The sequence below is a fragment of the Phalangium opilio genome, unplaced genomic scaffold (assembly GCF_054372755.1).
Source record: "Phalangium opilio isolate 3A_F unplaced genomic scaffold, DU_Popi_V2 ptg000040l_1, whole genome shotgun sequence".
NCBI lineage: Eukaryota > Metazoa > Arthropoda > Arachnida > Opiliones > Phalangiidae > Phalangium > Phalangium opilio.
Window position 1 is genome coordinate 1,032,412 of NW_028324164.1, and position 14,953 is coordinate 1,047,364.

Consider the following 14,953-nt stretch of genomic DNA (forward strand, 5'->3'; position numbering starts at 1 on the left):
GGTACTTGTGGGTTCATGTAGGTACTTGTGGGTGTTTGTAAGTACTTGTAGGTACTCGTAGGTACTTGTGGGTGCTTGTAGGTACTTGTGGGTGCTAGCCCCGGGTACTTGTGGGTGCTTGCCCCGGGTACTTGTGGGTTCATGTAGGTACTTGTGGGTGTTTGTAAGTACTTGTAGGTACTCGTAGGTACTTGTGGGTGCTTGTAGGTACTTGTGGGTGCTTGTAGGTACTTGTGGGTGCTTGCCCCGGGTACTTGTGGGTGCTTGCCCCGGGTACTTGTGGGTGCTTGTAGGTACTTGTGGGTACTTGTGGGTTCTTGCCCCGGGTACTTGTGGGTTCATGTGGGTACTTGTGGGGGTTTGTAAGTACTTGTAGGTACTCGTAGGTACTTGTGGGTGCTTGTAGGTACTTGTGGGTGCTTGCCCCGGGTACTTGTGGGTGCTTGCCCCGGGTACTTGTGGGTGCTTGCCCCGGGTACTTGTGGGGGCTTGCCCCGAGTACTTGTAGGTACTTGTGGGTGCTTGTAGGTGCTTGCGGGTGCTTGCGGGTACTTGCGGGTGCTTGTATGTACTTGTGGGTGCTTGTAGGTACTTGTGGGTACTTGTGGGTGCTTGTAGGTACTTGTGGGTGCTAGCCCCGGGTACTTGTGGGGGCTTGCCCCGGGTACTTGTGGGTGCTTGTGGGTACTTGTGGGTGCTTGTAGGTACTTCTGGGTGGTTGTAGGTACTTCTGGGTGGTTGTAGGTACTTCTGGGTGGTTGTAGGTACTTCTGGGTGGTTGTAGGTACTTCTGGGTACTTTTTGGTGCTTGTAGGTACTTCTGGGTGCTTGTAGGTGCTTGTAGGTATTGTAGGTACTTGTGGGTCTTGTAGGTACTTGTGGGTGCTTGTGGGTGTTTGTAGGTGCTTGTGGGTGTTTGTAGGTGCTTGTGGGTGCTTGTAGGTGCTTGTGGGTGCTTGTAGGTGCTTGTGGGTGCTTGTAGGTACTTGTGGGTGATTGTAGGTTTTTGTGGGTGTTTGTAGGTACTTGTGGGTGATTGTAGGTACTTGTGGGTGATTGTAGGCACTTGTGGGTTCATGTAGGTACTTGTGGGTGCTTGTAGGTACTTGTAGGTACTTCTGGGTACTTGTAGGTACTTCTGGGTGTTTGTAAGCACTTGTAGGTACTCGTAGGTACTTGTGGGTACTCGTAGGTACTTGTGGGTACTCGTAGGTACTTGTGGGTGCTTGTAGGTACTTGTGGGTTCTTGCCCCGGGTACTTGTGGGTTCATGTAGGTACTTGTGGGTGTTTGTAAGTACTTGTAGGTACTCGTAGGTACTTGTGGGTGCTTGTAGGTACTTGTGGGTGCTTGCCCCGGGTACTTGTGGGTGCTTGCCCCGGGTACTTGTGGGTTCATGTAGGTACTTGTGGGTGTTTGTAAGTACTTGTAGGTACTCGTAGGTACTTGTGGGTGCTTGTAGGTACTTGTGGGTGCTTGTAGGTACTTGTGGGTGCTTGCCCCGGGTACTTGTGGGTGCTTGCCCCGGGTACTTGTGGGTGCTTGTAGGTACTTGTGGGTACTTGTGGGTTCTTGCCCCGGGTACTTGTGGGTTCATGTGGGTACTTGTGGGTGTTTGTAAGTACTTGTAGGTACTTGTGGGTGCTTGTAGGTACTTGTGGGTGCTTGCCCCGGGTACTTGTGGGTGCTTGCCCCGGGTACTTGTGGGTGCTTGCCCCGGGTACTTGTAGGTGCTTGCCCCGGGTACTTGTGGGGGCTTGCCCCGAGTACTTGTAGGTACTTGTGGGTGCTTGTAGGTGCTTGCGGGTGCTTGCGGGTACTTGCGGGTGCTTGTAGGTACTTGTGGGTACTTGTGGGTTCTTGCCCCGGGTACTTGTGGGTTCATGTGGGTACTTGTGGGTGTTTGTAAGTACTTGTAGGTACTCGTAGGTACCTGTGGGTGCTTGTAGGTACTTGTGGGTGCTTGCCCCGGGTACTTGTGGGTGCTTGCCCCGGGTAATTGTGGGTGCTTGCCCCGGGTACTTGTGGGGGCTTGCCCCGAGTACTTGTAGGTACTTGTGGGTGCTTGTAGGTGCTTGCGGGTGCTTGCGGGTACTTGCGGGTGCTTGTATGTACTTGTGGGTGCTTGTAGGTGCTTGTAGGTACTTGTGGGTACTTGTGGGTGCTTGTAGGTACTTGTGGGTGCTAGCCCCGGGTACTTGTGGGGGCTTGCCCCGGGTACTTGTGGGTGCTTGTGGGTGCTTGTAGGTACTTCTGGGTGGTTGTAGGTACTTCTGGGTGGTTGTAGGTACTTCTGGGTACTTTTTGGTGCTTGTAGGTACCTCTGGGTGCTTGTAGGTGCTTGTAGGTATTGTAGGTACTTGTGGGTCTTGTAGGTACTTGTGGGTGCTTGTGGGTGTTTGTAGGTGCTTGTGGGTGTTTGTAGGTGCTTGTGGGTGCTTGTAGGTGCTTGTGGGTGCTTGTAGGTGCTTGTGGGTGCTTGTAGGTACTTGTGGGTGATTGTAGGTTTTTGTGGGTGTTTGTAGGTACTTGTGGGTGATTGTAGGTACTTGTGGGTGATTGTAGGCACTTGTGGGTTCATGTAGGTACTTGTGGGTGCTTGTAGGTACTTGTAGGTACTTCTGGGTACTTGTAGGTACTTCTGGGTGTTTGTAAGCACTTGTAGGTACTCGTAGGTACTTGTGGGTACTCGTAGGTACTTGTGGGTACTCGTAGGTACTTGTGGGTGCTTGTAGGTACTTGTGGGTTCTTGCCCCGGGTACTTGTGGGTTCATGTAGGTACTTGTGGGTGTTTGTAAGTACTTGTAGGTACTCGTAGGTACTTGTGGGTGCTTGTAGGTACTTGTGGGTGCTTGCCCCGGGTACTTGTGGGTGCTTGCCCCGGGTACTTGTGGGTTCATGTAGGTACTTGTGGGTGTTTGTAAGTACTTGTAGGTACTCGTAGGTACTTGTGGGTGCTTGTAGGTACTTGTGGGTGCTTGTAGGTACTTGTGGGTGCTTGCCCCGGGTACTTGTGGGTGCTTGCCCCGGGTACTTGTGGGTGCTTGTAGGTACTTGTGGGTACTTGTGGGTTCTTGCCCCGGGTACTTGTGGGTTCATGTGGGTACTTGTGGGTGTTTGTAAGTACTTGTAGGTACTCGTAGGTACTTGTGGGTGCTTGTAGGTACTTGTGGGTGCTTGCCCCGGGTACTTGTGGGTGCTTGCCCCGGGTACTTGTGGGTGCTTGCCCCGGGTACTTGTGGGTGCTTGCCCCGGGTACTTGTGGGGGCTTGCCCCGAGTACTTGTAGGTACTTGTGGGTGCTTGTAGGTGCTTGCGGGTGCTTGCGGGTACTTGCGGGTGCTTGTATGTACTTGTGGGTGCTTGTAGGTACTTGTGGGTACTTGTGGGTGCTTGTAGGTACTTGTGGGTGCTAGCCCCGGGTACTTGTGGGGGCTTGCCCCGGGTACTTGTGGGTGCTTGTGGGTACTTGTGGGTGCTTGTAGGTACTTCTGGGTGGTTGTAGGTACTTCTGGGTGGTTGTAGGTACTTCTGGGTGGTTGTAGGTACTTCTGGGTACTTTTTGGTGCTTGTAGGTACTTCTGGGTGCTTGTAGGTGCTTGTAGGTATTGTAGGTACTTGTGGGTCTTGTAGGTACTTGTGGGTGCTTGTGGGTGTTTGTAGGTGCTTGTGGGTGTTTGTAGGTGCTTGTGCGTGCTTGTAGGTGCTTGTGGGTGCTTGTAGGTGCTTGTGGGTGCTTGTAGGTACTTGTGGGTGATTGTAGGTTTTTGTGGGTGTTTGTAGGTACTTGTGGGTGATTTTAGGTACTTGTGGGTGATTGTAGGCACTTGTGGGTTCATGTAGGTACTTGTGGGTGCTTGTAGGTACTTGTAGGTACTTCTGGGTACTTGTAGGTACTTCTGGGTGTTTGTAAGCACTTATAGGTACTCGTAGGTACTTGTGGGTACTCGTAGGTACTTGTGGGTACTCGTAGGTACTTGTGGGTACTCGTAGGTACTTGTGGGTGCTTGTAGGTACTTGTGGGTTCTTGCCCCGGGTACTTGTGGGTTCATGTAGGTACTTGTGGGTGTTTGTAAGTACTTGTAGGTACTCGTAGGTACTTGTGGGTGCTTGTAGGTACTTGTGGGTGCTTGCCCCGGGTACTTGTGGGTGCTTGCCCCGGGTACTTGTGGGTTCATGTAGGTACTTGTGGGTGTTTGTAAGTACTTGTAGGTACTCGTAGGTACTTGTGGGTGCTTGTAGGTACTTGTGGGTGCTTGTAGGTACTTGTGGGTGCTTGTAGGTACTTGTGGGTGCTTGTAGGTACTTGTGGGTGCTTGCCCCGGGTACTTGTGGGTGCTTGCCCCGGGTACTTGTGGGTGCTTGTAGGTACTTGTGGGTACTTGTGGGTTCTTGCCCCGGGTACTTGTGGGTTCATGTGGGTACTTGTGGGGGTTTGTAAGTACTTGTAGGTACTCGTAGGTACTTGTGGGTGCTTGTAGGTACTTGTGGGTGCTTGCCCCGGGTACTTGTGGGTGCTTGCCCCGGGTACTTGTGGGTGCTTGCCCCGGGTACTTGTGGGGGCTTGCCCCGAGTACTTGTAGGTACTTGTGGGTGCTTGTAGGTGCTTGCGGGTGCTTGCGGGTACTTGCGGGTGCTTGTATGTACTTGTGGGTGCTTGTAGGTACTTGTGGGTACTTGTGGGTGCTTGTAGGTACTTGTGGGTGCTAGCCCCGGGTACTTGTGGGTGCTTGTGGGTACTTGTGGGTGCTTGTAGGTACTTCTGGGTGGTTGTAGGTACTTCTGGGTGGTTGTAGGTACTTCTGGGTGGTTGTAGGTACTTCTGGGTACTTTTTGGTGCTTGTAGGTACTTCTGGGTGCTTGTAGGTGCTTGTAGGTATTGTAGGTACTTGTGGGTCTTGTAGGTACTTGTGGGTGCTTGTGGGTGTTTGTAGGTGCTTGTGGGTGTTTGTAGGTGCTTGTGGGTGCTTGTAGGTGCTTGTGGGTGCTTGTAGGTGCTTGTGGGTGCTTGTAGGTACTTGTGGGTGATTGTAGGTTTTTGTGGGTGTTTGTAGGTACTTGTGGGTGATTGTAGGTACTTGTGGGTGATTGTAGGCACTTGTGGGTTCATGTAGGTACTTGTGGGTGCTTGTAGGTACTTGTAGGTACTTCTGGGTACTTGTAGGTACTTCTGGGTGTTTGTAAGCACTTGTAGGTACTCGTAGGTACTTGTGGGTACTCGTAGGTACTTGTGGGTACTCGTAGGTACTTGTGGGTGCTTGTAGGTACTTGTGGGTTCTTGCCCCGGGTACTTGTGGGTTCATGTAGGTACTTGTGGGTGTTTGTAAGTACTTGTAGGTACTCGTAGGTACTTGTGGGTGCTTGTAGGTACTTGTGGGTGCTTGCCCCGGGTACTTGTGGGTGCTTGCCCCGGGTACTTGTGGGTTCATGTAGGTACTTGTGGGTGTTTGTAAGTACTTGTAGGTACTCGTAGGTACTTGTGGGTGCTTGTAGGTACTTGTGGGTGCTTGTAGGTACTTGTGGGTGCTTGCCCCGGGTACTTGTGGGTGCTTGCCCCGGGTACTTGTGGGTGCTTGTAGGTACTTGTGGGTACTTGTGGGTTCTTGCCCCGGGTACTTGTGGGTTCATGTGGGTACTTGTGGGTGTTTGTAAGTACTTGTAGGTACTCGTAGGTACTTGTGGGTGCTTGTGGGTGCTTGCCCCGGGTACTTGTGGGTGCTTGCCCCGGGTACTTGTGGGTGCTTGCCCCGGGTACTTGTGGGGGCTTGCCCCGAGTACTTGTAGGTACTTGTGGGTGCTTGTAGGTGCTTGCGGGTGCTTGCGGGTACTTGCGGGTGCTTGTATGTACTTGTGGGTGCTTGTAGGTACTTGTGGGTACTTGTGGGTGCTTGTAGGTACTTGTGGGTGCTAGCCCCGGGTACTTGTGGGGGCTTGCCCCGGGTACTTGTGGGTGCTTGTGGGTACTTGTTGGTGCTTGTAGGTACTTCTGGGTGGTTGTAGGTACTTCTGGGTGGTTGTAGGTACTTCTGGGTGGTTGTAGGTACTTCTGGGTACTTTTTGGTGCTTGTAGGTACTTCTGGGTGCTTGTAGGTGCTTGTAGGTATTGTAGGTACTTGTGGGTCTTGTAGGTACTTGTGGGTGCTTGTGGGTGTTTGTAGGTGCTTGTGGGTGTTTGTAGGTGCTTGTGGGTGCTTGTAGGTGCTTGTGGGTGCTTGTAGGTGCTTGTGGGTGCTTGTAGGTACTTGTGGGTGATTGTAGGTTTTTGTGGGTGTTTGTATTTACTTGTGGGTGATTGTAGGTACTTGTGGGTGATTGTAGGCACTTGTGGGTGATTTTAGGTACTTGTGGGTGCTTGTAGGTACTTGTAGGTACTTCTGGGTACTTGTAGGTACTTCTGGGTGTTTGTAAGCACTTGTAGGTACTCGTAGGTACTTGTGGGTACTCGTAGGTACTTGTGGGTGCTTGTAGGTACTTGTGGGTTCTTGCCCCGGGTACTTGTGGGTTCATGTAGGAACTTGTGGGTGTTTGTAAGTACTTGTAGGTACTCGTAGGTACTTGTGGGTGCTTGTAGGTACTTGTGGGTGCTTGCCCCGGGTACTTGTGGGTTCATGTAGGTACTTGTGGGTGTTTGTAAGTACTTGTAGGTACTCGTAGGTACTTGTGGGTGCTTGTAGGTACTTGTGGGTGCTTGTAGGTACTTGTGGGTGCTTGCCCCGGGTACTTGTGGGTGCTTGCCCCGGGTACTTGTGGGTGCTTGTAGGTACTTGTGGGTACTTGTGGGTTCTTGCCCCGGGTACTTGTGGGTTCATGTGGGTACTTGTGGGTGTTTGTAAGTACTTGTAGGTACTCGTAGGTACTTGTGGGTGCTTGTAGGTACTTGTGGGTGCTTGCCCCGGGTACTTGTGGGTGCTTGCCCCGGGTACTTGTAGGTGCTTGCCCCGGGTACTTGTGGGGGCTTGCCCCGAGTACTTGTAGGTACTTGTGGGTGCTTGTAGGTGCTTGCGGGTGCTTGCGGGTACTTGCGGGTGCTTGTATGTACTTGTGGGTGCTTGTAGGTACTTGTGGGTACTTGTGGGTGCTTGTAGGTACTTGTGGGTGCTAGCCCCGGGTACTTGTGGGGGCTTGCCCCGGGTACTTGTGGGTGCTTGTGGGTGCTTGTAGGTACTTCTGGGTGGTTGTAGGTACTTCTGGGTGGTTGTAGGTACTTCTGGGTGGTTGTAGGTACTTCTGGGTACTTTTTGGTGCTTGTAGGTACTTCTGGGTGCTTGTAGGTGCTTGTAGGTATTGTGGGTGCTTGTAGATGCTTGTAGGTATTGTGGGTGCTTGTAGGTATTGTGGGTATTTGTAGGTACTTGTGGGTGCTTGTAGGTACTTGTGGGTGCTTGTAGGTACTTGTGGGTGCTTGTAGTACTTGTGGGTCTTGTAGGTACTTGTGGGTCTTGTAGGTACTTGTGGGTGCTTGTGGGTGTTTGTAGGTGCTTGTGGGTGTTTGTAGGTGCTTGTGGGTGCTTGTAGGTGCTTGTGGGTGCTTGTAGGTGCTTGTGGGTGCTTGTAGGTACTTGTGGGTGATTGTAGGTTTTTGTGGGTGTTTGTAGGTACTTGTGGGTGATTGTAGGTACTTGTGGGTGATTGTAGGCACTTGTGGGTTCATGTAGGTACTTGTGGGTGCTTGTAGGTACTTGTAGGTACTTCTGGGTACTTGTAGGTACTTCTGGGTGTTTGTAAGCACTTGTAGGTACTCGTAGGTACTTGTGGGTACTCGTAGGTACTTGTGGGTACTCGTAGGTACTTGTGGGTACTCGTAGGTACTTGTGGGTGCTTGTAGGTACTTGTGGGTTCTTGTCCCGGGTACTTGTGGGTTCATGTAGGTACTTGTGGGTGTTTGTAAGAACTTGTAGGTACTCGTAGGTACTTGTGGGTGCTTGTAGGTACTTGTGGGTGCTTGCCCCGGGTACTTGTGGGTGCTTGCCCCGGGTACTTGTGGGTGCTTGCCCCGGGTATTTGTGGGGGCTTGCCCCGAGTACTTGTAGGTACTTGTGGGTGCTTGTAGGTGCTTGCGGGTGCTTGCGGGTACTTGCGGGTACTTGTGGGTGCTTGTAGGTACTTGTGGGTGCTTGTAGGTACTTGTGGGTGCTTGTAGGTACTTGTGGGTTCTTGCCCCGGGTACTTGTGGGTTCATGTGGGTACTTGTGGGTGTTTGTAAGTACTTGTAGGTACTCGTAGGTACTTGTGGGTGCTTGTAGGTACTTGTGGGTGCTTGTAGGTACTTGTGGGTGCTTGCCCCGGGTACTTGTGGGTGCTTGCCCCGGGTACTTGTGGGTGCTTGTAGGTACTTGTGGGTTCTTGCCCCGGGTACTTGTGGGTTCATGTGTGTACTTGTGGGTGTTTGTAAGTACTTGTAGGTACTCGTAGGTACTTGTGGGTGCTTGTAGGTACTTGTGGGTGCTTGCCCCGGGTACTTGTGGGTGCTTGCCCCGGGTACTTGTGGGTGCTTGCCCCGGGTACTTGTGGGTGCTTGCCCCGGGTACTTGTGGGGGCTTGCTTCGAGTACTTGTAGGTACTTGTGGGTGCTTGTAGGTGCTTGCGGGTGCTTGCGGGTACTTGCGGGTGCTTGTAGGTACTTGTGGGTGTTTGTAGGTACTTGAGGGTACTTGTGGGTGCTTGTAGGTACTTGTGGGTGCTTGCCCCGGGTACTTGTGGGTTCATGTGGGTACTTGTGGGTGTTTGTAAGTACTTGTAGGTACTCGTAGGTACTTGTGGGTGCTTGTAGGTACTTGTGGGTGCTTGTAGGTACTTGTGGGTGCTTGCCCCGGGTACTTGTGGGTGCTTGCCCCGGGTACTTGTGGGTGCTTGTAGGTACTTGTGGGTTCTTGCCCCGGGTACTTGTGGGTTCATGTGTGTACTTGTGGGTGTTTGTAAGTACTTGTAGGTACTCGTAGGTACTTGTGGGTGCTTGTAGGTACTTGTGGGTGCTTGCCCCGGGTACTTGTGGGTGCTTGCCCCGGGTACTTGTGGGTGCTTGCCCCGGGTACTTGTGGGGGCTTGCTTCGAGTACTTGTAGGTACTTGTTGGTGCTTGTAGGTGCTTGCGGGTGCTTGCGGGTACTTGCGGGTGCTTGTAGGTACTTGTGGGTGTTTGTAGGTACTTGAGGGTACTTGTGGGTGCTTGTAGGTACTTGTGGGTGCTTGCCCCGGGTACTTGTGGGTGCTTGTGGGTACTTGTGGGTGCTTGTAGGTACTTCTGGGTGGTTGTAGGTACTTCTGGGTGGTTGTAGGTACTTCTGGGTACTTGTAGGTACTTCTGGGTACCTTTTGGTGCTTGTAGGTACTTCTGGGTGCTTGTAGGTGCTTGTAGGTATTGTGGGTGCTTGTAGGTACTTGTGGGTGATTGTAGGCACTTTTGGGTTCATGTAGGTACTTGTGGGTGCTTGTAGGTACTTGTAGGTACTTCTGGGTACTTGTAGGTACTTCTGGGTGTTTGTAAGCACTTGTAGGTACTCGTAGGTACTTGTGGGTACTCGTAGGTACTTGTGGGTACTCGTAGGTACTTGTGGGTACTCGTACGTACTTGTGGGTGCTTGTAGGTACTTGTGGGTTCTTGCCCCGGGTACTTGTGGGTTCTTGCCCCGGGTACTTGTGGGTGTTTGTAAGTACTTGTAGGTACTCGTAGGTACTTGTGGGTGCTTGTAGGTACTTGTGGGTGCTTGCCCCGGGTACTTGTGGGTGCTTGCCCCGGGTACTTGTGGGTGCTTGTAGGTACTTGTGGGTACTTGTGGGTTCTTGCCCCGGGTACTTGTGGGTTCATGTGGGTACTTGTGGGTGTTTGTAAGTACTTGTAGGTACTCGTAGGTACTTGTGGGTGCTTGTAGGTACTTGTGGGTGCTTGCCCCGGGTACTTGTGGGTGCTTGCCCCCGGTACTTGTGGGTGCTTGCCCCGGGTACTTGTGGGGGCTTGCCCCGAGTACCTGTAGGTACTTGTGGGTGCTTGTAGGTGCTTGCGGGTGCTTGCGGGTTCTTGCGGGTGCTTGTATGTACTTGTGGGTGCTTGTAGGTACTTGTGGGTGCTTGTGGGTACTTGTGGGTTCTTGCCCCGGGTACTTGTGGGTTCATGTGGGTGTTTGTAAGTACTTGTAGGTACTCGTAGGTACTTGTGGGTGCTTGTAGGTACTTGTGGGTGCTTGCCCCGGGTACTTGTGGGTGCTTGCCCCGGGTACTTGTGGGTGCTTGCCCCGGGTACTTGTGGGGGCTTGCCCCGAGTACCTGTAGGTACTTGTGGGTGCTTGTAGGTGCTTGCGGGTGCTTGCGGGTTCTTGCGGGTGCTTGTATGTACTTGTGGGTGCTTGTAGGTACTTGTGGGTACTTGTGGGTGCTTGTAGGTACTTGTGGGTGCTAGCCCCGGGTACTTGTGGGGGCTTGCCCCGGGTACTTGTGGGTGCTTGTGGGTACTTGTGGGTGCTTGTAGGTACTTCTGGGTGGTTGTAGGTACTTCTGGGTGGTTGTAGGTACTTCTGGGTACTTTTTGGTGCTTCTGGGTACTTTTTGGTGCTTCTGGGTACTTTTTGGTGCTTGTAGGTACTTCTGGGTGCTTGTAGGTGCTTGTAGGTATTGTGGGTGCTTGTAGATGCTTGTAGGTATTGTGAGTGCTTGTAGGTACTTGTGGGTGCTTGTAGGTACTTGTGGGTGCTTGTAGTACTTGTGGGTCTTGTAGGTACTTGTGGGTCTTGTAGGTACTTGTGGGTGCTTGTGGGTGTTTGTAGGTGCTTGTGGGTGTTTGTAGGTGCTTGTGGGTGCTTGTAGGTGCTTGTGGGTGCTTGTAGGTGCTTGTGGGTGCTTGTAGGTACTTGTGGGTGATTGTAGGTTTTTGTGGGTGTTTGTAGGTACTTGTGGGTGATTGTAGGTACTTGTGGGTGATTGTAGGCACTTGTGGGTTCATGTAGGTACTTGTGGGTGCTTGTAGGTACTTGTAGGTACTTCTGGGTACTTGTAGGTACTTCTGGGTGTTTGTAAGCACTTGTAGGTACTCGTAGGTACTTGTGGGTACTCGTAGGTACTTGTGGGTACTCGTAGGTACTTGTGGGTACTCGTAGGTACTTGTGGGTGCTTGTAGGTACTTGTGGGTTCTTGCCCCGGGTACTTGTGGGTTCATGTGGGTACTTGTGGGTGTTTGTAAGTACTTGTAGGTACTCGTAGGTACTTGTGGGTGCTTGTAGGTACTTGTGGGTGCTTGCTCCGGGTACTTGTGGGTGTTTGCCCCGGGTACTTGTGGGTGCTTGCCCCGGGTACTTGTGGGGGCTTGCCCCGAGTACTTGTAGGTACTTGTGGGTGCTTGTAGGTGCTTGCGGGTGCTTGCGGGTACTTGCGGGTGCTTGTAGGTACTTCTGGGTGGTTGTAGGTACTTCTGGGTGGTTGTAGGTACTTCTGGGTACTTTTTGGTGCTTGTAGGTACTTCTGGGTGCTTGTAGGTGCTTGTAGGTATTGTGGGTGCTTGTAGATGCTTGTTGGTATTGTGGGTGCTTGTAGGTATTGTGGGTATTTGTAGGTACTTGTAGGTATTTGTAGGTACTTGTGGGTGCTTGTAGGTACTTGTGGGTGCTTGTAGGTACTTGTGGGTGCTTGTAGTACTTGTGGGTCTTGTAGGTACTTGTGGGTCTTGTAGGTACTTGTGGGTGCTTGTGGGTGTTTGTAGGTGCTTGTGGGTGTTTGTAGGTGCTTGTGGGTGCTTGTAGGTGCTTGTGGGTGCTTGTAGGTGCTTGTGGGTGCTTGAAGGTACTTGTGGGTGATTGTAGGTTTTTGTGGGTGTTTGTAGGTACTTGTGGTTGATTGTAGGTACTTGTGGGTGATTGTAGGCACTTGTGGGTTCATGTAGGTACTTGTGGGTGCTTGTAGGTACTTGTAGGTACTTCTGGGTACTTGTAGGTACTTCTGGGTGTTTGTAAGCACTTGTAGGTACTCGTAGGTACTTGTGGGTACTCGTAGGTACTTGTGGGTACTCGTAGGTACTTGTGGGTGCTTGTAGGTACTTGTGGGTACTTGTAGGTACTTGTGGGTACTTGTAGGTAATTGTGGGTACTTGTAGGTACTTGTGGGTGCTTGCCCCGGGTACTTGTGGGTTCATGTAGGTACTTGTGGGTGTTTGTAAGTACTTGTAGGTACTCGTAGGTACTTGTGGGTGCTTGTAGGTACTTGTGGGTGCTTGTAGGTACTTGTGGGTGCTTGCCCCGGGTACTTGTGGGTGCTTGCCCCGGGTACTTGTGGGTGCTTGTAGGTACTTGTGGGTACTTGTGGGTTCTTGCCCCGGGTACTTGTGGGTTCATGTGGGTACTTGTGGGTCTTTGTAAGTACTTGTAGGTACTCGTAGGTACTTGTGGGTGCTTGTAGGTACTTGTGGGTGCTTGCCCCGGGTACTTGTGGGTGCTTGCCCCGGGTACTTGTGGGTGCTTGCCCCGGGTACTTGTGGGGGCTTGCCCCGAGTACTTGTAGGTATTTGTGGGTGCTTGTAGGTGCTTGCGGGTGCTTGCGGGTACTTGCGGGTGCTTGTATGTACTTGTGGGTGCTTGTAGGTACTTGTGGGTACTTGTGGGTGCTTGTAGGTACTTGTGGGTGCTAGCCCCGGGTACTTGTGGGGGCTTGCCCCGGGTACTTGTGGGTGCTTGTGGGTACTTGTGGGTGCTTGTAGGTACTTCTGGGTGGTTGTAGGTACTTCTGGGTGCTTGTAGGTACTTCTGGGTGGTTGTAGGTACTTCTGGGTGGTTGTACGTACTTCTGGGTACTTTTTGGTGCTTCTGGGTACTTTTTGGTGCTTGTAGGTACTTCTGGGTGCTTGTAGGTGCTTGTAGGTATTGTGGGTGCTTGTAGATGCTTGTAGGTATTGTGGGTGCTTGTAGGTATTGTGGGTATTTGTAGGTACTTGTGGGTGCTTGTAGGTACTTCTGGGTACTTGTAGGTACTTCTGGGTGTTTGTAAGTACTTGTAGGTACTCGTAGGTACTTGTGGGTGCTTGTAGGTACTTGTGGGTGCTTGCCCCGGGTACTTGTGGGTGCTTGCCCCGGGTACTTGTGGGTTCATGTAGGTACTTGTGGGTGTTTGTAAGTACTTGTAGGTACTCGTAGGTACTTGTGGGTGCTTGTAGGTACCTGTGGGTGCTTGTAGGTACTTGTGGGTGCTTGCCCCGGGTACTTGTGGGTGCTTGCCCCGGGTACTTGTGGGTGCTTGTAGGTACTTGTGGGTACTTGTGGGTTCTTGCCCCGGGTACTTGTGGGTTCATGTGGGTACTTGTGGGTGTTTGTAAGTACTTGTTACCTGCTCCCGAAACAGCAAGGCACTGTCGAATATAACCCCGAGGTCGGTAACCCGTAACACCCGAGGAATGAGAGAATTACCAACCTTATAAGGAGAGCATATTTTTCGACCTATGCGCCTAGTGAAGGCAATCTGTTGGGACTTAGTAGGATTGACAGGTAAATTATTCCTGTCGCACCACGCCGTTATTACGTTTAAATCTGCTTGGAGAGCCGTGCAGTCATCAGAGGAATTAATTATTTTACAGACCTTATGGTCATCCGCAAAGGCTATTAATTTCGAGTATATAATTAAATATTGCAATTCGTATACGTATAAATTAAATAATAATGGGCCAAGAGAGGAACCCTGTGGAACCCCGCAATCAACCTTGTACTCAACGGAGGTAAGTACACCATTGCACTTAATACGGTTAATTCTGTGGTGTAAATAGGAACTGAACCAACCAAGAAGCTCATCGCCAACACCCAATATGCGCATTTTATCCAGTAAATAGACATGGGAAACACGATCAAAAGCCTTGGCCAAGTCGAGATAAATGACATCGACTTGTCCACGACTTTCGACTTCCGGTGCCACGTAGTCCATGAATGCCGCATGGTTCGTGTCAACACTTCTCCCCGGTACGAAATCATGCTGACAATCATTTGGAAAGGTATTAAACCACTCCTGTAATTTAGTATGTACAAGCATGTCGAATAGCTTGGCAAGTGTGGATAATAAAGATATGGGACGATAATTTTTAACGTCACAAGCTGCGCCAGATTTAAATGCAGGGGTAACCGCCGCTTCTTTCCAAATGGTAGGGAATGTCTGTTTCTTGATAGATAAGTTAAAAATATGGGCAAGCGGCTGTAGTAAGAGGTCATGGCAACCTTTTAAGATAAAGGCTGGTATACCATCCGTGCCGGTGGACTTTTTGTTAGGGAGTTTATTAATAGCACTATTAATGTCGTTATGCGTGAAAAATATGGAGGATAATGCATTATGCCTGATAGAAGATGAGTCATAATCATAGCGACTATAATAATAATAATAATAATAATAATAATAATAATGAAATGAAAATGAAATGAAAAGTTTGTTTATTGTGCATAAAAAAAACTACTTACGTAGTTCACGAGATTACGCACATTGCGATAAGTATAGTACATAAAATCAAAGTAAATTTACAAATGGTTGGGGTCTAAACGATTAAGATTAAACAGATTGACATAGAAATATTCTTTAAATTTAACGGAACTTAACGAATTTTTCCAATATGTTCACAAAATATATCAATTGTTGTGCAGTGACGATTATAATTTTGTTGCATTCGTATAATAGGATTTAAGTGTTTTATAGGTACATAAAATGTGGTAGTTTTTCTTATTGCATGTGGCACTAAGAAGTACAGCCTGCTTAATAAATCATTTACAGAAATTTTGTTGTGGATAAGTTTATGCAAAAATCTAATATCTATAATTTCCATTAAATAATGTAGACTACGGATGTTCAAGTGATCCAATAGTATTTCGTATTTGTATTCCATGTGTCTTAGGAAAAAGATATGAGCATAAAAAATGAACTTTCTCTGTATGCCTTCGATCCGTTTTCTAAGATGCAGACTACACCCACTCCAGGCCAGGCAACCATATAGAGCCTTAGAACGAACTAA